The 23214-nt window shown below is 53.2% G+C and overlaps 1 non-coding gene and 1 pseudogene across 1 annotated transcript; one reads left to right on the forward strand and one right to left on the reverse strand.

Annotated features, from left to right (window-relative positions):
* The first annotated feature begins 879 nt into the window (after positions 1-879).
* Positions 880-2361, forward strand: LOC123837153 (purine nucleoside phosphorylase-like; annotated as a pseudogene).
* A 7163-nt stretch (positions 2362-9524) lies between these two features.
* TRNAL-AAG (transfer RNA leucine (anticodon AAG)) lies at positions 9525-9606 on the reverse strand. Its single transcript has one exon. It is a non-coding gene; the product is annotated as a tRNA-Leu (tRNA).
* Between the last annotated feature and the right edge of the window lie 13608 nt (positions 9607-23214).

Raw genomic sequence — 23214 nt, forward strand, 5'->3', positions numbered from 1 at the left:
GAGCCGAAGGCAGACGCTTAACGACTGAGCCACCCAGGCGCCCAAGTTTGTACATTTAAAAGGGGTCCTAAACTGGAATAAACTCTGCCATAAGGTAGTAAATTTGGCAGGAATACTGTACAAGGGGTTCAAAGATGAGATGCATAGTTGAATAATAAAACATATTAGTACTTGTGAAAACCCTAAGATTTCTGTAACTAATTCTGAAGAGTTACCAAAACTAGAGTTACTGATTTAGTCACAGTTTACTTAGAAACTCACCAGGTAACAACACAGTTCTTTAACCTAATTACCCTAATGCAAAATCTGAGAAAAAAGTCACTCGGAACATGGATACAGTGAGATTTTCACTTTACCTTCACAACGGAAGTAGAGAATGCCCACATCACTCCGTTTTAAAAGGCGGAACAAGATGCAGGTTTCAGATTTTGGACCATCCGTGAACAGAGGTGTGTCTCCGTAGCTTCTACACACGGGTGCAGTTGGTGCCCTGTGATCATCACAGAGCAAGTTTCAGCCCCTGCGCACAAGACAGTCTTCCAAAATTTTCAAGGCAAATCAAGCACTTCTTTTTCCACAAGGCAGAATACCTGAAATTCCTTCAGTGCTTCCTCACGGTTTACTTTAAAATGTTCCGGAGACATCCGAGGATTCCTGGAGGTCAAGCTCGTCCTCTGGGGTTTCTTAACGCAGGGCTGAGAGTCCGTTGGCAGTCTCTAGACCAGGTGTCTCGGTCACAGCGGTGTTCTAGGAAGACTGGAGTGAAAATGCCTTTTCGCCTGGTAGAGTGAAGTCCTGTTTCTCTTCCTCAAGACCGACGTGACCGTTCTTGGTCCAGGCTGTATTTGTTCATGCGCGGGAAGACTCAGCGTTGCGAAGATGTGGGTTCTTGAACCGGGGTGTGTCACCATGCAGACGGGGCTGGCTCGCGCGTGCGGCTGCCATCGGCTGGGGACTCCGGGCGGGGAAAGAGGCCAGCGCGGCGCGGCCTCTGCTCCGCGGGCCGGATCCCGGAGGCCACGCGCGCGCCTCGAGAGGGCGGCGGCCGCACCACGGAGACCCGATTTTCGGGTGACGATGCTCAGAACACGAGTGAAGGCTTCTGCGCCACACCGAGCGCCGACCTCAAGGGGCAGTCGTCTGGGGCTCCGGGTTAGGAGATCCGGCGGGTAACTTAACCGCCGCGCAGGGCTTTGACTGCGGCGAGATGCCAAGCTTTCCCCGACGAGCCGCGCCTGCTCGTGCGGGTCGACTGCAGTCGGGGTTCCCGCATGGCAGGGCCTGTGTGAGGTGCAGGGCCGGTTCCCCCTGCAGGAAGGCCGCCCGCTCTGGAAGGTGACATTCCCAGTGAGGGTCTTCTTCCTTACGGGCGTGGACACCCTAGGGGTCGGCAGCCCGGCTGGAGGCCTCAACCCCGAGTCTGAGGTCGGAGATAACATGCTGGTCCGTGATCACATCAACTTACCCGGCCTCGGTGGTGTGAACCGCTCACAGGGCGCAATGACGAAGGGCTGGACTTCGTGTCCCTGCCGTGTCCGATGCCTATGACCGGGATGTGCGGCGAAGGCTCACAGGGCCTGGAAACAGATGGGGGAGCAGAGGGCGCGGGAGGAAGGCATCTGTGTGATGGTGGCCCGGCCTGAGACTGGCGGAGCGTTGGCTGCTGCGGAAGCTGGGGGGATGCTGCTGGTGTGAGCACAGTACCAGAAGTTGTAGTTGCAAGGCACTGTGGACGTCAGGTCTTTGGCTTCTCCCTCATCACTCACAAAGTCGTCTTGGATTAAGGAGCCAAGGAGAAGGTCAGTCCTGAGGAAGCTCTAGAGCCGGGACACAAGCAGCACAAAAGTTGCAATGGTTTGTCTCTGTTCTCATGACCAGTATTCCCCCGCCCGCCAAAGCCAGCTAACCAGCCCTGGAGTGGTCTGGCTTCTCCACGATGGGATCCAAGTAGCTACTACATGCTTCGGCCCCTTGCTGGGGTCACGTGCCTCTGCCCTTCAGTAGTAGGAGAAGAGAGAGGACGATCCCTATCCTTGACCTTCCCATTTCTCCCACCAGACCCTCTGCACTGGCTCTTTTGCTCAGTTATCTCAAAGCAGTTATCATCTCCTCCCGACGACCCCCAAGGGCTAGAGCCCAAGCCCTGCTGTGTCTATGCCCTGGGAGTGACTGGGGCTGTTGGACTTGGTGCAGTAGCTACTGCTGTCCTTTTGATGTAACGCTTTCCCATTCCTGGGGACTCGGCTCTGCCTCCTCCAAAGCACTAGAGCCCACATGAGGGCCAGCCCAGTCCAATAGCCCTTGGAGTTTTGTATTACCCTATCTTGAGAATAAAAAGGAAGATTTAAAAAAAAAAAAAAAGACAACAGTTCTTCCCAAAATTGAGCAATAGATTCACTGCAACCTAAATAAAAATCCCAAGAGTGCATTTTTGTGGAAAATGACAAACTGATTCTGAAATTTATTTTGCAGTGTAATTCTTAGCCAATAGCCAAGACTTGTGAAAGGCAAACTTTTATCCTTTTATCAGTAATTTTGGACAATATTTGTACCCTAAGGTTAAGAAAGGATTTCTCAAGACACCAAAAAAGGTTAATTTTTAAAATTTTTTCTGATAAATTCAACTAGATTAAAATGAATTTCTTTAATCATATTCACCATAAAAAAGGGAAAATACACTTTTCTCATGACTTGAAAAAAGATATTTTGAACACATACACTTGGCAAATAATTGTCAGCTAAAATATTTTAGGTTGAGGGCGGCTGGCTGGCTCAGTTGGTTAAGCGTCCAACCCTGGATTTCGGCTCAGGTCATGATCTCAGAGTTGGGAGATCCACTCCTGCATCAGGCTCTGCACTGATTGTGGAGTCCGCTTAAGATTCTCTCTCTCCCTCTGCCTCTGCCCCTCCCTCCCCCATTCACGCTCTCTTTAAAATATATATATGTGTGTGTGTGTGCGCGCGCACGCGCGCGCTATGGTGAGCGCTGTGAATTGTGCAAGACTGCTGAATCTCAGATCTGTACCTCTGAAAAAATAATACATTATATGTTAAGAAAAAAAAAAGAAGAAGAAGAAGATAGCAGGAGGGGAAGAATGAAGGGGGGGAAATCAGAGGGGGAGACGAACCATGAGAGACGATGGACTCTGAAAAACAAACTGAGGGTTCTAGAGGGGAGGGGGGTGGGAGGATGGGTTAGCCTGGTGATGGGTATTGAGGAGGGCACATTCTGCATGGAGCACTGGGTGTTATACGAAAATAATGAATCATGGAACACTACATCAAAAACTAATGATATAATGTATGGGGATTAACATAACAATAAACAATTTTTAAAAATCAATGGTTAAAAAAATAAATATATATATTTCTTAGGTTGAGTCATATGAATTGCCATATCTAAAGGTTGAATAGAGGCAGTTTAATATGGTTTGACCTTATATAAAAATTCCTTTAAATCAATAAGCAAAAGACAACCCCCCAAAAAGGCAGAAGGCATAAAGAAATACTTCACAGAAAACTGAAAAAGAATGATGACTAAACACAGAAAGGAGTCCAGTCTCCATAACAAGGAACTCAGCACAGTGACACCGTGTGAGACTCCTGCTAGGCAGAGAAAGGTAAAAATGGGCCTCACCAAGTTCTGGCCAGGCCGTGGAGTTGCAGCATTCACTGGTGGTGCTGTAAACGGATGCAGCCTCTTTGGAAAGTGAATAGATGCTATCCTGTAAAGCTGACCTGTCCCCCAGAACCTTACAGATCCATCCTAGGGACGCACCCTGAGAAAAACCCCCACCAGCACTGACAGCCACGTACAAGGATTTTCACAGCGTATTTGCTCATGATAGCCAAACCTAGCAACAATCCAAGTGTTCACCAACAGTAAGTAGAAGAACATATTTTGCCACATTTAAAAAATTTTTTCTTATAGAAGTGAACATGAATGACCTGACTGGGTTATCTACACAGTAACGTGGGTCAACAGTGGACAATCCCGGTTGAAGGGGAAGAGCAAGGCCCAGAAACCAGCATAGAGTTTGGTGCCATTTGTATGAGGTTCAGAAACAAGGAAGACAAAATAATACATTGATTGGTGATCTATTCATAAGTGTATTATTCGTGTAAGTAAAGGAATGATAAGCACAGAATTTAGCATAGTGGTTACCTCTGAAAAGGAGACACAGTGATGGGATAGGAGAGAGGCACATAAGTTGATGCAAATGTCTTAGTGATATTCCAGCCCAGACCTGTCCAGTGGAAACTTAATGCCAGGGGGCCCAGGGGGCTCAGTCGTTAAGCGTCTGCCTTCGGCTCAGGTCATGATCCCAGAGCCCTGGGATCGAGCCCCGCATCGGGCTCCCTGCTCACTGGGAAGCCTGCTTCTCCCTCTCCCACTCCCCCTGCTTGTGTTCCTGCTCTTGCTATCTCTCTCTGTCAAATAAATAAATAAAATCTTAAAAAAAAAAAAAAAGAAACTTAATGCCAGCCACATATATAATTTAAAATGTCCTCATTAAAAGAAAAAGAAATAAATTTTAGTAGTGTATTTCTACATGGCCCAGTATGTTCAAACTATCATTTCGATACACAATCAAAAACATGTTAATGAAGTATTTTATTTTGTGCTGTAGTCTACATTTACAGCACCCCTCAGTTTGTATGCTAAATTTTCATTGGAAATACTATACTTAAGTCTGTACTTGGATTTCATAAAACTTACAGTTGAAAAAATAAATTCGTAAGGCCAAGTTGTCCCAAACATACTCAGAAGTTTTCAATAACAGAATGCAGAGCCCTCTTTTAAATTTAAATGTTAAGTAATTAGAACCAAAAATTCACGTCCTCAGCACACGAGCCGCGTTTGAGGCACTAAGTCAGCACACGGAGCTGATGGCCACTGTGCGATTCTAGACTTTGAGTGATACGTTCAAAAGTGCGCATTTTGATATTGTGCTTCAAAATTTTTCTGCTTGCGCATCTTTTCAAATGCATAAAAGGGAAACCAAAAAAAAAAAAAGTCTAGAGAACCAATCCAGGAATCCCAATTAGCAGAAGTTCCAAAAGACCGAAATGATCAAAAGAGACAGGAATTATCTAATCATGTAAGAAAATCAGTTCCTAGAGGGGAAGGCCTGCCATGCACATGGTTCAAAGAATGGCAAAACATCCGCACAAAATACTGTGGATAAAGAAAGACTGCCAGAGTTTTCAGGCAGGAAAAAGAAAAGTCAAATATAAATGACAAGGAAATAAGTTAGCATTGGAATAATCAAGAATAGCACTTGAAGATGACAGACAGTAGAGTGATGCCTTCAAAATCCTAATGGAAACAATTTTAACTTAGATTTCTATAATCAAATTATTAAAACTATTAGGTAAAATAAAGATTTTAAAGACATGAAAGGTCTCAAAAATTTTACCTCACATGCTTATCATAAACTCCACCCAAGCAAATTAGTGAAATCAAGAATTAAAAAAAAGAGATGGGATCCAAGAAGCGACTGTACAGCAAAAGGAAGGAGGCAGCAAAGGCAAACCCCCATTTCTTTGCAGTCAGTCCAGACGAGCATGACAGAGAAGCAGTCTGGGAGGAAGGTCTCCGAGGAAAGATAATACCTGATGCACGGAGTAGTTAGAAAAGAGTATTTGGACTTTCGCTGTCATTTTGAAGAATTAGGGGATATATGCAATAGTGACAGGAAATTAATCAAGTGACAAGATAAGGCAATTAGTAAATCCGATATGCTCAAATTTTACAAAATGGAAAATATCATCAGATAGCTCATCAATATCATCATTTCATACATGTCTCAGCATGAAAAAATGTGTTGTACCGAGAGGAGGAAGATGGGAATCCATTGTGGGATAATGAGCACCAGAGGGCAACTCTCAAATTCCAAAGTGGAAAGAAAAGACAAGTGTCTAAAAGGGCAAATAAGGAAATAACAATAGGAGTATGACTTTTTGGCTTTATGCAATCTCATATCCTGCGTCCCTTCCCTTCACAGCACTGTGATTCCTAAATGTGAATTGTAACTTACACTTAAGTGGTAACAATTTAAACACCAAAGTGTCTCCTTTTCTCTGCCTGTTGACAACATGTATCTTTCAAGAACTGTGAACATTCTGATATTTTACTGTGTTTATAAGGTAACTAATTAACCTGCCAGTTCCAAGGTTGCTTGTGGAACACAAGAGACTCCTGGGTCAGAGATGTAAGGCAAAAATTTATCTTACCCTCTCAGGATTTTCATCTGGGCCTGACATAGGACATGACAAGCAAAAACCATACAAACTTATTTCATAAAAGTTTTACATGACATGTGAACCCTCATAAGGAATGAATATCCAAAGAAGTGGCAAAACTGAACTGCTTTTATATGAGGTTGAACAAAGAGAGGCAATGGTGGGAAAGTAACTAAAATAGATGAGGAGGCTAAAGGAAGAATTATTGTAACAAGGTCTGTACAGAATCCTCTCAGCTTCTACTTCCTGCCCTTGATGTTAAGAAAATTACTTTCGGGCGCCTGGGTGGCTCAGTTGGTTAAGCGACTGCCTTTGGCTCAGGTCATGATCCTAGAGAGTCCTGGGATTGAGTCCCGCATCGGGCTCCCTGCTCAGCGGAGAGTCTGCTTCTCCCTCTGACCCTCCCCTTCTCATGTTCTCTCTATCTCATTCTCTCTCTCAAATAAATAAATAAAATCTTAAAAAAAAGAAAGAAAGAAAGTTACTTTCATCTTAGTATATAGGGAGGACATCTTCCACATAAGGGTTTTATCTCCTGCTTTCCAGAAGAAAAAGGAGAGGGTCAGAGCACCTTTCTTGCACCTGTATTGTTAAGTGCCTTTAGCTCAAAATAATTCTTATGCCAAAGTGACATATTCTGCCACCCATCAGAGAGAAAGGACATTTTACTTCTCACAGTAATAGCAGGAGCCAGATTATCAGCCTCCCTGCAGATTCCTCAAAAGCACCAATTCCCACAAGAGTGGCTCAGATGGGCCCAGCTGGATGCCTGCACACAGAGTGGGTAGCGTTGCGGGAGAGGAACCTTGAGCACCGGGAACTCAGTAAGAACGCCTGTCCTTTGCACCAGATGGAGACACTATCTCTGTCTTCCAAGGCTGTTCTTTATATGCACATCCTCGAAAGACAGTCCAGGACAAAGGACAGTTACTGACTCTGTGGGATAATAAGAAATATATATTTGGTCTTTGTCCCCAGTTCCTAGATAGTTTCAGAATGGGACTAGTAGCTGGAAAGATCAAGCCATAGTTAGAAGCCTAGAACTTTCAGCCTCCACCTCCATCCCCAACCTTCCCAGGAGGGGAGAGGGGCTGGGGATTATAACCTGTCATGCCTACATGATGAAACTGTCATTTAAAAAAAAAGAACCCTAAATGACAGAATTAGGAGACCTCAGAGCTGATGAGGACATGGAGGTGCTGGGAAGGTGGCCCAGCTGGAGAGGGCATGGAAGTTCCATATCCCCCCACCCCTGCCTAGCTTGTCCTGTGCATCTCTTCCATTTGGCTGTTTCTGGTTTACATCGTTTATAATAAACCAGTAAATGAAAATCAGATGTGTGCCTGAGTTCTACGAGCCATTCTAGCAAATTATCCAACCTGAGGAGGGGGTCTTTGGAACCCCTGATTTATAGCTGGTCAGTCAGAAGTAAGGGAAGTCTGGGACTTATAAATGCCATCTAAAGTGGGCTACAGTCGGGGTGCCTGGCTGGTTCAGTCCCTACAGCCTGTGATTCTTGATCTTGGGGTTATAAGTTTGAGCCCCAAATTAAGTGTAGAGATTACTTAAAAAATAAAAATCTTAGGGGCGCCTGGGTGGCTCAGTCGTTAAGCGTCAGCCTTTGGCTCAGGTCATGATCCCAGGATCCTGGGACAAAACCCCGCATCGGGCTCGATGTTTCTCCCTCTCCCACTTCCCCTGCTTGTGTTCCCTCTCTCGTCGTGTCTCTGTCAAATAAATAAAATCTTAAAAAAAAAAAAAAAAAAGTAGAGTACAGTCTTGCGCAACTTTTTGGTGTCTGCAGAGAATTGTTCTTCGGTGAGTGAAAATGATAAAGATCCTCACGATGCATGCAGAAACTGAGAATCGGTGAAAACTTGCCTGCCATCCCACCAGGGGATGCCCCCCACCCCGAGGCTGGGGGGGCGGGCATCCGGCGCTAGAGGGCACCAGACGCTGGGGGGCACCCGACGCTGGGGGCACCCGGAGCTGGGGGGCGGGCACCCAGCGCTAGAGGGCACCCGGCGCTAGATGGCACCCGAGGCTAGGGGGACTCGAGGCTGGACGACACCCGCAGCTGGGGGGCACCCGGCGCTAGGGGGCACCAGACGCTGGGGGGGGGGACACCCGACGCTGGGGGCACCCAGAGCTGGGGGGCACCCGGCGCTAGGGGGCACCCGGAGCTGGGGGGGACACCCGACGCTGGGGGGCACCCGGAGCTGGGGGACACCCGATGCTGGGGGCATCCGGAGCTGGGGGGCACCCGCGCTAGGGGGCACCCGGAGCTGGGGGGGGCACCCGACGCTGGGGGCACCCGGAGCTGGGGGGCGGGCACCCAGCGCTAGAGGGCACCCGGCGCTAGATGGCACCCGAGGCTGGGGGGACTCGAGGCTGGACGACACCAGCAGCTGGGGGGCACCCGGCGCTAGGGGGCACCCGAAGCTGGGGGGGACACCCGACGCTGGGGGCACCCGGAGCTGGGGGGGACACCCGACGCTGGGGGCACCCGCGCTAGGGGGCACCCGGAGCTGGGGGGGACACCCGACGCTGGGGGGCACCCGGAGCTGGGGGACACCCGATGCTGGGGGCACCCGGAGCTGGGGGGCACCCGCGCTAGGGGGCACCCGGAGCTGGGGGGGGCACCCGACGCTGGGGGCACCCGGAGCTGGGGGGCGGGCACCCAGCGCTAGAGGGCACCCGGCGCTAGATGGCACCCGAGGCTGGGGGGACTCGAGGCTGGACGACACCAGCAGCTGGGGGGCACCCGGCGCTAGGGGGCACCCGAAGCTGGGGGGGACACCCGACGCTGGGGGCACCCAGAGCTGGGGGGCACCCGGCGCTAGGGGGCACCCGGAGCTGGGGGGGGCACCCGCGCTGGGGGCACCCGGAGCTGGGGGGCACCTGGCGGTCCCGGGGGTCCGCAGTCGTGGGACCAGCACCCGCGCTTTCCGCGGTGTGTCTCCTCGGATCTGCATGACAGGGTCCCAAACAGCGGTCAGGCCGTGGCAGAGGCTGCAGGAAGATCAGCAACTTCGCAGGCGCGGGAGGCTCGGTCCCGAGTTCCGAGGGGACTGCGGCGATGTGACGTCCAGGGCTGCGTGCGCAAAAGCACTTGTCGGCCGGGGGCCTGCAGCGGCCTGTCCTCGTGGACGAGCAGACCGTGTGGGCGAACGTTCCGGGGCGGCCCCCTCCCGACCCTGCGCAAACAGCGGTCCCAGCAGAACAGGGGGTCTGACTGGAGGACGCGGCCACACGGGGCGCGAAGAAGGAAAAAACCTTGGCAGCGGTGGGATTCGAACCCACGCCCCCGAAGAGACTGGAGCCTTAATCCAGCGCCTTAGACCGCTCGGCCACGCTACCACTTCCGGCCCAGGTCCTCCCTCACGCCCCCTAGAGACACGAACACCTCCGCGCCACAGCCTCCGCCCTCGCGCACGCAGGCGGCTTCCCTCACTGCGCGCGGCGCCGGGAGCCCCGCCCAACCGAGCGGCCGGACGGCTGCGTCGCATCCTTATGTCGTCACAGCGCAGGACGTCGGCTGTGGGCGCCGCGTCTCCTCTGCGCAGGCGCGGGGCTGCCGCGACCCGACGCTGGCACCCGGTCGGGGATGTTGAGCCGTGAGAACGCGCGGTACGCGTTTTATGTCAGAAATAAGGTGGCAGTAAAGTTAGCAGCTGCCGTTTCTGCGATCGACCCTTCACCCTCAGTAATTCAAGGCATGTATTTAGCGGACGTTACAGCGAAGACTGGCCTTCCTTACAAATCCCCACCTGAACTGCCCTGGATTGCCCTGCGCCGTAACGAATTACCGCGAGCCCAGACCGCGCGCTCGCGGTTCCGGACGCCAGAGCCGGGGTGTCCTCGGGGCCGCGCCCTCCCCGCCCGGCCCGGCCCTCCCCGCTGGCACGCGCCGCTTCTGCCACGTCTCCGTTCTTCACGGCCAGCACCTGCAGAGCCCTCTCTGCTCGGTCTTCGCAGGCCGCCGCCTCCTATGAAACGTCCCAGATTTGCTCCTTATGAGGTTCAAACTGGAGCGCCTCCCACATAAGCATGAAGGGGCCCAGGAGCGCCGCCCACTTCAGACCCCTCCCCCCCCAGGCCCAGGAGCCCCAGGGCAGCATCGGTTATGTCACCAGGGCTTTGACCGGAATGCCATCTTTGGGAGACCCGCATAGACTCAGATATGACCAGGCAGCTTGGCTTAGGGAGCCAGGGAAGCCTCTTGGAAATGTTGGCCTGATACCTCGCTTGCAGAGTTCTCAGCAGCCTCACCACGTAGGAGAGCACCTGCACCTCCGTCGCTGACAATGTTCGTCCACCTGCAGGGGAAGGCTTTTCCAGATGGCTGAAGCCTGGCTTTTCACCCTGTGGATGACAGGACCCTCTCCCACCAGAGCCAGGAACGCCCTTACTCCCAGCCCAGGACAGGGCGTTTGTGGTGTTAAGTTGTGGTTAAAAATAGACATCACCTACAATTTAGCATTTTAACCATTTACAAGTGTTGAGTTCAGTGGCGTTGGGTACATTCACATCCTGGTCATGGCGTTATCGCTTTCCATTCCATTTTTTAAACAACCCCAGGATCACAACTCAGAGTCACAAGTTGCCCAAAGAGAGCCCCACCCACCCCTCCCTGAGGAGGTGCCATCTGTGGGGCTGGTTCATGTTTGTCCATCTTCCTCCCTCCTTTCAATGGAGAGAAGGTGGTTCATGAAACAGCCAGTGACTGTGTGGAATGAGACAGGATTTCCTTGGGAAGCAGGTGGGAGGAGGAGGACAGATGGATGAATAATCAATAAAGTGTTAGTGTGGCTACAAAAAATAAATAATTTAAAAGGTCACAAATTGATTCACTGGTATCTCATCCTTAGTTGCAATACTTTAGCAATTACCAAACGTTCTTTCCTGGGGATAATCTTTTATCAAGAGAGCAAAAGCAACACAGTCACCCCCTTCTCTTCCTCCTCTCCAAAGCCTCACTGTCCCCTGTTCCTCCCTGTATTCCAAGCTGGGAGCCTCCTTTCTTACCTGCGGCGTCTGCTGTCCTCACCTGGGCTCTCGGCCTCGTTCTCCTCAATCCCTCACCACAGCAGCAGACTCCTCTCCACTGTCAGGACTGTGTATTCCCACGGGTTCTGGATCTTTGAGAGCAAGATGGCCAGAGCTTGGTACAGACCAACCACTTGGTGACCATTTTAACCCTCAGAGACACTGAGCAAGAGTACCCTCCTGCTAGGTGTTGAGTCCGTGCTTCCTAAACTTCATTGTGGTCCGTCAAGACATCAGTCCAGGAAGTTTTCTCTCTCATGTTTGCATTCCTGCATGATGAACTCAGAGGGGGAAACGTATGATGAGGAAGCAAGTTGAGAGAAAGGAACTGTATCAGCAGTCCACTCACTCATTCAGCAGGACTGACCAAGTGCCAGCTTCGGACAGTACAGTCTGTCAACTTGCAGTATATACTGAAGCTGCTCTGTGTCTTTCTGCCTAACCTTTCACGAGAAATCAGCCCTCCAGGCCTGATAGCAACTGCTTCCTGAGCACCATCATCTTTTCGTGTTGTCATATTTTGTCTTCTCTGTATGTAGGAACAACCCTTTGCTTCATTTCCTTTTACATCTCTTTGTAGGGGAGCAGTCTGGGTGGGACCCCTGAATGTGCTTAATGTTGTTTTGTTTTTGTTTTTTTTTTTAACTTCTCCACATAAAGCTAATTAGAGACAAGGAACTCTTCTTTGAAAGCTATTTGATTTTTCTCCTTCCGTTATAGGCTGTTACTCTTTCTCCACGGAGAAAAAAAACACTTCCCTAATCTCTATCTTAGCACAGTAGATGTCGTTTTGTTCACCCGCCAGACTGCAACCTGTGGATTTGGGGTTTGTACATATACTCAGTGCCAAGCCTAGCACCCAGGTCCATCGTAGGCAAATTTCCTAGACAACTGAATCTTACACGTGTCAAAGTTTATTAACTGAAGGAGAGTATTGGCAAGATGACAAAGGAGTGTCCCAGCGCACAGAGGTTTAGGAAATCATGAATTTATATGTGGGGGAGGGGAGGGGGAGACAGGGAATGTGCAATTAACCAGAAAAAGACTACTGCTTCATTTAACATGATCATGTAAAGATCATGTCCCCATCTGTTGGTGAGGTGAGATCAGAGGCCCCAGGATCTTTGGCAGCTTGCAGAGAGGTCAAACGTGCTTGGAACTTTTATGAGAAATGAGAAGGAAATAAGCAATCCAATGTGGCTGCTATTTAAACAAACCAAAGAGCGAAGATTCGCGCCACGGCGCTCAGACGGGGGCCTGGCAGCCCAGAGAGACCCGGAACCCCGACAGAGTCCCGGCGGCAGCACGGCGCTCTCGCGGGTGCGCGTTCAGGGATGCTGAGGCCGCGCGTGCCAGCGTCCGGTGTCGCACAGCAGCTCCCCGTCCCCGGACCCGCCTCGGGCTGCTGCCGCCGCCAGCGTGCGGGGCAGGGCGGCGGCCCGGCGGGGCGGGGGCCTGGGCGCTTCCGGGCGACCCCGCGGGCACCTGCCGCCGCGCCCGCCAGCTGACTCCCCGGCCCGCCTCTCCTCCTACCCGTCCTCCCGGCGCTCTGCTCCTCGCGAACAAGCCTGCGGGTGACCGCTTCTCTCCGAAATTCCCCGCTCACGGGGCCACCCAACCGACTCAGTCCTGCGGCCTCGCGCTCGAGCCGGGGCAAGTGCTCTGTAATTACACTTTCGGAGCAATTCCGTTGCCTGCCATTTTGCACTTGGAGTATGAACCCTGTTGGAGACTTTCTAAGCACAAGACGCCCCGTGTGAAAATTAAGAGTTAAGTCCTACACGATTTAACGCCGCGTCTTTACAGGATTCCCGGGGCCCGCGGAGCAAAAACGCACATTCCCTGACCGGGAATCGAACCCGGGCCGCGGCGGTGAGAGCGCCGAATCCTAGCCACTAGACCACCAGGGACGGTGCTGGGGAGCCGCTCTGAACAGGCCTACAGGCTCCGCGCACAGCCGCTCCGGGCTGCAGACCGACCGCCGCCTGGGACCGCGGCCGCAGCGACCGGCGGGGCACCTGGGCCCGCCGAGAATCGGCGGGTGTGACAGGGTCCTCAGGGCGGGTCTCACGACGGCCATCTGCGCCGGTCTTCCTGTGTTTCTCAGCGACCGGTGAGCCGTTCGAAGAGGAAAACCGTTTTCGGATTATCTCCGGTTCCCTCCGAGGGCCCGTCGCGGTGTTTATTACGTAAACAACGTGCGCTGGGTAGGAAGACTTGGCGACGAAGTCCTCCGAGCTCGTTGAGCGCGGCGGGGGCGGGGCCGAGATGGCTTGGTTGGGAGGGCGTCAGACCGAAGCTCTGGAGGCCCGGGTTCGACCCCGGGCCTCGGCGGCAGGGGGCGCCCTTTTAGATCCCGTGGTCCTGGAAACACGGGCCCTGCCTGCGTCAGACAGAGCCGGGAAGGCAGCGCGGCCCTTTTCCCAGAGACGCAAACCCAGGAAGGCCGTGCTGAGCGCTGCTCCCGCCCGGGCTCCGCCGGCGCCGCGGCCCCGCCGTCTCGCGCGTGGAGCTCCTCCCGCACGGGGGCCCCGCCTCGTCCGGTTCTCCAGGCCCGTCCCCGCCCGGACGGGCCTCCGGGGACTTGAGGAAGGGTTAACGTGGGGTCTTCTGCGCCCCACGCTCCGCCGGCAAACCCACGCAGCTCTGAAGAGCGAAGGGGGCAGCAGGGCAGGTGCCGGGACCGGAGCGGGCGGCAGGGCTGCGGCGGGAGGGAGCGGACTCCGCCGGGGCCGCCCTGCCCCGCCCCCCGCCCCCCGCCCCCCACCCGCAGACTCCGCGCAGAGCCCAGGCTCCGAAGAGCGACCGGGTGGCGAAGGGGGCAGCAGGGCAGGTGCCGGGGCGGGAGGGAGCGGACTCGCCGGGGCCGCCCTGCCCCGCCCCCCGCCCCCCGCCCCCCACCCGCAGACTCCGCGCAGAGCCCAGGCTCCGGAGAGCGACCGGGCAGCGAAGGGGGCAGCAGGGCAGGTGCCGGGACCGGAGCGGGCGGCAGGGCTGCGGCGGGAGGGAGCGGACTCCGCCGGGGCCGCCCTGCCCCGCCCCCCGCCCCCCACCCGCAGACTCCGCGCAGAGCCCAGGCTCCGGAGAGCGACCGGGCAGCGAAGGGGGCAGCAGGGCAGGTGCCGGGACCGGAGCGGGCGGCAGGGCTGCGGCGGGAGGGAGCGGACTCCGCCGGGGCCGCCCTGCCCCGCCCCCCGCCCCCCACACCCCACACCCCACACCCCACACCCCACACCCCACACCCCACCCGCAGGCTCCGCGCAGAGCCCAGGCTCCGGAGAGCGACCGGGCGGCGAAGGGGGCAGCAGGGCAGGTGCCGGGACCGGAGCGGGCGGCAGGGCTGCGGCGGGAGGGAGCGGACTCCGCCGGGGCCGCCCTGCCCCGCCCCCCGCCCCCCACCCGCAGACTCCGCGCAGAGCCCAGGCTCCGAAGAGCGACCGGGTGGCGAAGGGGGCAGCAGGGCAGGTGCCGGGGCGGGAGGGAGCGGACTCGCCGGGGCCGCCCTGCCCCGCCCCCCGCCCCCCGCCCCCCACCCGCAGACTCCGCGCAGAGCCCAGGCTCCGGAGAGCGACCGGGCAGCGAAGGGGGCAGCAGGGCAGGTGCCGGGACCGGAGCGGGCGGCAGGGCTGCGGCGGGAGGGAGCGGACTCCGCCGGGGCCGCCCTGCCCCGCCCCCCGCCCCCCGCCCCCCACACCCCACACCCCACCCGCAGGCTCCGCGCAGAGCCCAGGCTCCGGAGAGCGACCGGGCAGCGAAGGGGGCAGCAGGGCAGGTGCCGGGACCGGAGCGGGCGGCAGGGCTGCGGCGGGAGGGAGCGGACTCCGCCGGGGCCGCCCTGCCCCGCCCCCCACACCCCGCACCCCACACCCCACACCCCACACCCCACACCCCACACCCCACCCGCAGGCTCCGCGCAGAGCCCAGGCTCCGGAGAGCGACCGGGCGGCGAAGGGGGCAGCAGGGCAGGTGCCGGGACCGGAGCGGGCGGCAGGGCTGCGACGGGAGGGAGCGGACTCCGCCGGGGCCGCCCTGCCCCGCCCCCCGCCCCCCACACCCCACACCCCACACCCCACCCGCAGGCTCCGCGCAGAGCCCAGGCTCCGGAGAGCGACCGGGCAGCCAAGGGGGCAGCAGGGCAGGTGCCGGGACGGGAGCGGGCGGCAGGGCTGCGGCGGGAGGGAGCGGACTCCGCCGGGGCCGCCCTGCCCCGCCCCCCTCACTCGCGGGCTCCGCCTTCTCCTCCCGGGCGCCCCGTTCCCTCGGGTCGCGGCCCGCTCCCTTCTGCCCTGCGAGCTCCCTCCCGCGTCGGCCTCTCTTCAGACTCCGCGGTGCCTCCGTCTCCCTGCAGCGGAGACGGACACGAGCCCTGCGGACTCGCCCAGGCTCTGCCCCCACCCGCCGCCGAGCGCGCTGCAGGGGCAGCATTGTCGCCGCTTCCGCGCCCCCTCCGCGGAGGTCGGCCTTCCAGTCCCGGCACTATGACCCTCCAGCCTCAGAGCCTTGGTCCGTTGTGGCCCTAACGTTAACTGTGTGCAGGCTTCCAACTCTGGCAAGGCTCGCTTCCTGGACAGTCCCTCCGGTCCTTGGGGCCCCGCTCCCCCCACTCCTCTCCGCGCTCTGCATGCTGAGCGTCCTTAGAAATGGCCCCTTTTCAGCCCCCGACCTCCACCTTCTCTGAATTAATTTTCAGTTGTTAGACGTGCAGTTACAAGTAATACACAGAGGTCCCAACTAGGCACCTTTACCGAGGTGCCCCCAGTGGTAACATCCTGCAAAACTTCAGTGCAGCATCCTGCTGTTGATCAAGTCAAGACACAAAACATTTCCGTCACCGCTGGGATCCCTGATCTGACCTTTCCTAGCCACGTCCACCTTCCTGCTCTCCCCACAGGCGGCAACCGCTGATCTGCTTGGCAATTGCAAGAATGGGACGTAAACGGACTCGCTCAGCATGTAACCTGTTGAGATGTTGCCCTTGGCTTTTACACTCACCCCAATCGTCTGGAGATTCATCCAGGTTGTTGGGGTCATCAGTAGCTTGTTCCTTTTTATTGCCGAGTGGTATTCTGTGGTGTGAATTTACCACACTTTGAACATCCTCGCACTGAAAGACATCTGGGTTGTTTCCAGATTTTTACTACGGTGAATAAAACTGTTGCAGACCATTGTGTACAAGTTTTTGTATAAATACCAGCCTTCATTTCTCTGGAATAAATAGGCAGGAGTGCAACTGCTGGGTGGCATGGTCCTTTCACGTTTAGTTTTTAAAGAAACTGCCAAACAGCTTTCCAGAGTAGCCACACGGGGTAATACTCCCCCCAGCCATGTACACAGCCTCCTAAGTATCTGGGGTGTCAGGATCTATTTTAGCTGTTCTGATAGGTATATAACGACATCTTGTGCTGGTAATTTGCCTTTCCCTGGTGGCTAATGGTGTTGAGACCTTCCTCATCTGCCTATTTACCATGTGTGTATCTTCTTTGGTGAAATATCTCTGTAGGTCTTTTGTCCAATCCAAAAAGAACATTCGAGCACAGGTTTTTGTGTGAGAAGTCCCTGAAAAAACTTGAAGTTCAGACGTGTTGCAAATATGTCTCGGATTGTGTAGTTGTCACACAATGCGATGGTTACGCAGCACCGTTTGCAAAATGGGACACAGTCTTCCTGCTTTGGGAAAGGCCCAGGGCAGAGTGGAGAAATCCCCAGGATAACAGGCTAGTAAGAGGAGTTTCTTCCAGCCCCAGCTGACTACATCACCCTTCCCTGCGGGCAAAACCTAAAGGTCAAGCGTAGGATAGTGTTTTGTTTTGTTTTGAATTTTATTTATTTATTTGAGACAGAGAGAATGAGAGACAAAGAGCATGAGAGGGAGGAGGGTCAGAGGGAGAAGCAGACTCCCTGCCGAGCAGGGAGCCCGATGCGGGACTCGATCCAGGGACTCCAGGATCATGACCTGAGCCGAAGGCAGTCGCTTAACCAACTGAGCCGCCCAGGCACCCAGGATAGTGTTTAAAAAAACAAAGACAACAGGCCCAAAATGGAGTCACTTACCCTAAGCCCCAAGTCACCAAACCAAAACTTAAGGACGGTCTTGGCTCTCCCAGAAATGGAATCTTAAACCAATCAATTGGGAATCACCTGATCAGCACTGGTGAGGCAACCTGCCTGATGGACACCCGCCCATCTCCCCACAGAAGAAGTTAGCCTTCCCATAGGAGAAGGGGCGGGAGGGTGGTAACAGGTGGAACACCTCGCCTTCCTTCGTGCGAGGGAGAAGGCCCACGTGACAGATCATCTGTTTGGTGCAGATCAGAAAACTCCCCACTGACCCATTAAGACTTTCATTCGTGGGAGAGGTTGAAACTACAGTCGGGTTTGGTGACTCAGCCTAAGTGATGTCATTTGGGACCTGTGGTTTTATTTTTAACAATAATAAATACATATTAAGTCTTTGCGCTGTAGCTGGCAGAGCTTCAACAGCCCTTGGAATTTCCTAAGTGAGGAGAACGGTGGAGGTGCCTTTTGTTATGTTAATGAGGCGACTTTTGGAAAGCTCTAGGTCCCCTGAGGAAGGAGACAGTTGCCAGGGAAACCAACCTTGAAAACCACTAGTTATTAGTTTAACTAGAGCCGAGCAGAGAGTCAACGGTGCACAGGCTGAGAGAAAGAAGACTTACCCGTGTAACAGCCGGTCTCCGAAGACTGACCCGAATGTCGCATGTCTGTCAGTGATCGCCCCGTGGCCCAGTCCCAGTGGATCTGGGCTGACCTTAATGGAATGTCATTGAAGGGACCCTGTGACAGTTCTGTCAGGGTGGGCAGTTAGTGAGGCTCTAACGGGATGCCCGGAGGCCGGCAAGGAGGCGGCCGTGGCCGGCTGTGGGGAAGGTCAGAGGCCTGTCCTGGCAGCATCCACAGCAAAGCCACGAGAAACTGGATTAGCCCAGACAGGCCCAAGATGGCTGACAGGTGGGCCACAGTTCACGTTATCCCGTCACTGTGCTACATTAACATACTAACATCTCCTCCCTAAGCGTGCCAGACAAGAAACCCCTAACCGAATGGGGCGGGGGGGGGAGCAGTAACTAGAAAAAAAGCACGTAACCTTGTTTCCAAGAAATCTGTCTCCAGTGATGAATATCCCACCCCCTCGTGAACACCTGTCAATGAAAGATAGAAGCCCAACCCCAGTGCGTCTCCCTTGAGCTGCCGGCTCTCACGTCTCCAGACGGTACTTTGCTTTAATAAACGTTCCTGCTTGAACCCGCCGTCCGCTGGGCTGTGTCTGTCCTTGAATTCTTTCTGAGGAGACCGAGAGTCTTGGCGACTTCTTTGGGACAGGCTGGGTTGAGGCGCCAGGGCCCAGGGTCTCCCAGTGCACCGGGCAACAGTTCCAGGCCTGAGTCATAAGAACCTTCGCAGCTTCTAACTCAGTTTCTTGGAATGCTCGATCTTGGGCAGCTCCGTCTGAGAACCGTGACCAAACTGTGAGAAAACCAAGCCCCGTGGAGAGGCCAGCGCACCCCGGGCAGCAGCTCGGGGAGATCACAAGCATCAGCCGTTACCTGAGGCGTCCCAGCCCTGTCAAGCCCTGAAGGCCTGGAGTTCTTGCTGTCACCCCGGGAAACAGAATTGCCCACGTGAGCCCACAGAATTAAGAAAGACACTAAAATGGCTTTTAAACAATCATAGCCTCATTACCACAAACTTACTGGTTTTAAGTGACACAAACTGATTAGCTTCGAGTTCTGTAGGTCTGAAGTCTGGTGTGGTCTTACCACGCTGAAATCAAGGCGTCGGCAGGCGGCATTCCTTTCTGGGAAGCTTTCAAAACCCAGGTCTTAGTTTTCTGCTGGCTGTAAGCTGATGGCCAGTCCCAGCTCGAACAGGCTGCTGGGGGCCCATCAGTGGTGGGCCTTCCTAAGTCGCACCTCTCTGACCTACTCTGTGCTTCCCCTGCCACTTGTGATTAGGATCACCTCCCCGTCTCACGGTCCTTAACCTTAATCCCGTCGGCAAAGCCCCTTCTACCATGTACCATTCACAGGTTCCAGGAATTAGTGGGTGTCTGTGGGGGGCATTACTCTGCCCACCGCAAGCCACTCTGCTTTGGAACTGTGTGTTACATTGTAGTACATCGGAAGAACAACACATTGAGAGCTGTATCCTGACAATGCTCAAGACTTTGAACTCGACCTCAGAGCCCCCGGGGAGCCAGAGACGGGTCCCTCTGAACCAGGGGGTCAGCGTGGCTGGTACTGCGGCAAGCTTGTCGTGCCAGGACTGTGCAAGGGCGCCCACGGCCAGCACACGGCGTGCCTCTGTGCAAATCATGTAATAATGACCCACTCTGGCGGATGAATTCCAGAAGGGCAGCCCTCAGGCCTGATGAAGTACCAGAAAGGGAAAAGGCCACCTGTCTTCAAGGACTCGCGGCTCGGCTCTCAGGGCTCAGGCCCGACCTCAGCCCCTCTTCACCTGCTCCTCCAGTGTATTGCAGGGCACCTCCCGTGGGAAATGGCACAGGACACGCAAGAATAGAAGCCAAGAAGCCAGACTGGAGGCTGTTGGCGGCCTGGAGGAAAGACGCCGGGGAGGAGGAGCAAGAAAGACACAGACCTGGCAGCAGGAGAAAGAAGACAGACCCAGGGAGTACAGAAGAGGGAGACCTCCCGGGACTCTGTCACTGGTAGAATGTGGCAAGTAAGACAGAGCGGGGGGCTGAGGAGAGCAGGAAGGGGATGATGCCATTCAGGAGAGGAGCCGGTCTTCTCTGAGGGGATGCTTTTCTTGTGAAGAAGCGAGATTTGAAAACCAGGGAGAAAACAGTGAAAACAACAGGCCTGAGTCCGTGCAGACGAAGAAAGGCCATTGCACGCGGGCAGGTGGAGACCCCAGGGTCAGCAAGATGGGGTCCAGAGGTGAATAAAAAGAAGCCAACAGAGCTGATGAGGACATGTTGCTGGGAATCACCTCCTAAACACACTTGAGAATTGGCTCAGAATTGAGGGTCTCAGCAGGTGAGGACAGGGTAGGAGATTCAGAAGAAAAAGGAGGAAAAAAAAAGGATAAGAAGATGCTAACAGGAAAATACTTCAGGATAAAATCTAGGCTAGTCTTCTGGTCAAAAGGAAAGAAATCTTAACACTTCCCTTAATCTGAGAACTGTGGTTTCTTCTTGCTTAAAAATCAGTTTCAGTAAATTTGCCCACATTACTCTGTCAGGAGCTTGACTTCTCACCTTCTCTAGGTATATATGAAACTTGTGAGAAAAAAATCCTACCACACTGTCTTCCTTTCCCTCGCCTGCAGAGGGGACACCACAGAGCCTTCCAAACCTTGTTGAGCAAATGGGGTCCAGGTGTGCAAGTGGGATGTGGGTTCTCTCAGCCCTTGCTGCCCATCCCACCCCACCTCCCCCTAGGCTTTTCATTTCTAAAGATTATTTCCAAAAGAAAAAGATTATTTCCTTTCCCTTCCTACCCTGATGTTTCTCAAACTTTTTCTAGTGGGATCCATAATTAGAAATACCATTCACATCACAACCCTTATTTACTTGTAATGCATGCTGACATTTTGCACTCAATTCTCTTTCATCTAAATTGAAATTCTAGTTCCTATCCATTGATTTCATGACGCACAAAGGCATCACAACCTGCAATTTGAAAAACACACAACCTTTGACCTTACACTTAATTTAAATTTCCAGTACCCACCCAAGATGCGCATTTCAAGCACATCTTATACTGACCACTTCCCATCTTTTTAGCTCAATTTCTCTTGCCTCCTGGCAAATTTTTTAATGCATCTCTTTCCTCCTCACCTTTTTACCTCCTTCCTTATGCAACCTAGATTTCATGGGTAATCACCAGCATTACTAACTTGGATAGCCTTCATGTCCTTTGTCCCACTCCCAACCCCTGGTCAAATCAAACACACCACCACTTTCTCCAAAACCTGAGTGTCTACAGAGGAAGAGAATCCCCCTAACTGTGCTCCTCTCTTTAACCCACTCTAAACCAAACTTCAGCCTCCCCTCCATGGAAAACTGGTCAAGTCCTAGCAGACTCCATCTTGAGAAATCGGTGGTCAATTCTCAGTCTTCAGTTTGCTCTACTTCTCAGGAGCATTTGGCCCAGTTGATATTTCCTCTTTATGGAAGCACATTCACCACTTGGCTTCTGGAACACCACACCCTCTCAGTTTTCTTTCTACTTCAATGTAGTCCCTTCTTTATCTCCTCCTCTTCCCAACGTCTAAATTTGGAGTTCTCCAGGGCTCTGACCTGAGTCCTCATATATTCTGTATGTGCACCCTCTGCCTGCCCGAGCTCACCGATCATGTGATTGTAAGTACCCTCCAACCCCATTTCCCAGTGAGCACAGCCAGTGATGTGACCGACATCTCCACTGAATATCAAAAAGCATGAACATGTTCACAGATGCCTTGATCTCCTCTCCAGCCCACAGACCTGCTCCTTCTCCAGTTCTCCTCATGTTGATAAAAGCACAGCAGGAATTTGAACTTGTGAAATAAAACATGGATTTTAAGTAAGTTATACTTTTAGGAAAGAAATTAAGGAAGTCCTGTTTCACTTGATGCTTGGCCGTCCTTCCCTGTGACCATTCTTTTTCTTTCTGAAGCAGTCTTGCTTCCACCAAAAAATGAGTCTTGTGTGTGTGTGTGTGTGTGTGTAAGCCTTTGTCACAATCTACATCACATACCACCAAACAACATTGGAGAAAGAGCATACAAATTTCTGTTTGGCTGTGGTCCTTTTTGCCATTCTCATCCTCAAAGTGTTTCCAAATTAGAGAAGACATTCTTTTTATCCCACACTTCGGAAGTAAAGGTTTTACAGAAGGCCAACGTTTTAACATTTTTCCTACAACGACACAGCCGTCATGGAGATGCACGCCTAAGAAGGCTATCTCCTTCCATTTTTATAAAGTCAGAAATCTCATTAAGTGCTTCTGTGCATTTTGAAGAAAGTAAACAGTGACCGTAAAGCTCAATAAACCATGATGGCCTCAAAATCATGAGTAAACAAACCACTTTTTTTTTTTTTTTTTTTTTTTTAGCAGTGTTGCCTACAAGATGCATGGAACATTCACCAGATAATGTCTTTTCATTTTCTTTGGTAAAAAGTTTACAGGCTAAATGGAATTTGCCAAAATTTACATTTGCACTTTCTGCCGAATATGCAGATAGGCAAGCAAGGTCCAGTTTGTATTTGAACACGATACCAGCAATCATTTGTTTTATGTATCTGGTAGTCTCATTAAAGCTGCATACTGATCAGGAAGAAGGTTCTGGATGCTATGCTTCAAGTAAAAGTAGGCAGGAGCTAGGGGGGATTTTTTGTTGTTGCTGCCGTGTTTTTACACACGACTTAAGTTGACACCATAGTGTAGAAAGCAAGGTCATCTGCTGGAATCAGCTCCTCGCTGCAAGGGGCCAATACTCGGTATGGAAATGCCCCGTTTTGTTTGTCCACCCAACCTCTGAATCAGGAAATAGAGCAATCAATAAGATAATGCGTGGGGGTTTTTTGTTTTTTGTTTTTTTCCTAGTATTAGACCCAATGCTATTTTCAGCTGAGCGTTGGTGTCATTTGCTGGCGTTCCTGTGGCAACCATTCTCATTTTCACTATCTAAAGCCTTAGACAAGGTGGTCACGCTGCTCACGAGGTTAACAATGGACCAGCACTGGAATGAACAAGCCAGGGGGCTGAAAGGTTCGCCGCGCAGGGAACAGGGCCGGGGCCCCGTAACAGCGCCGCACGGCGCGATGCGAGCACAGCCTGGGTCCCGACTTGTCCAGCACCCCAGACTAATGTCCCATCGTGCGTCAGCTACGCGTCATTCCAGGTCCTTAAACTAGCACTGTGTGAACTCAAGCCAACAGTTCATCTCCAG

This window comes from Mirounga angustirostris, unplaced genomic scaffold (genome assembly GCF_029215605.1).
Source record: "Mirounga angustirostris isolate CCGP_5_RB_7025 unplaced genomic scaffold, mMirAng1.0.hap1 SCAF_8, whole genome shotgun sequence".
Lineage (NCBI taxonomy): Eukaryota > Metazoa > Chordata > Mammalia > Carnivora > Phocidae > Mirounga > Mirounga angustirostris.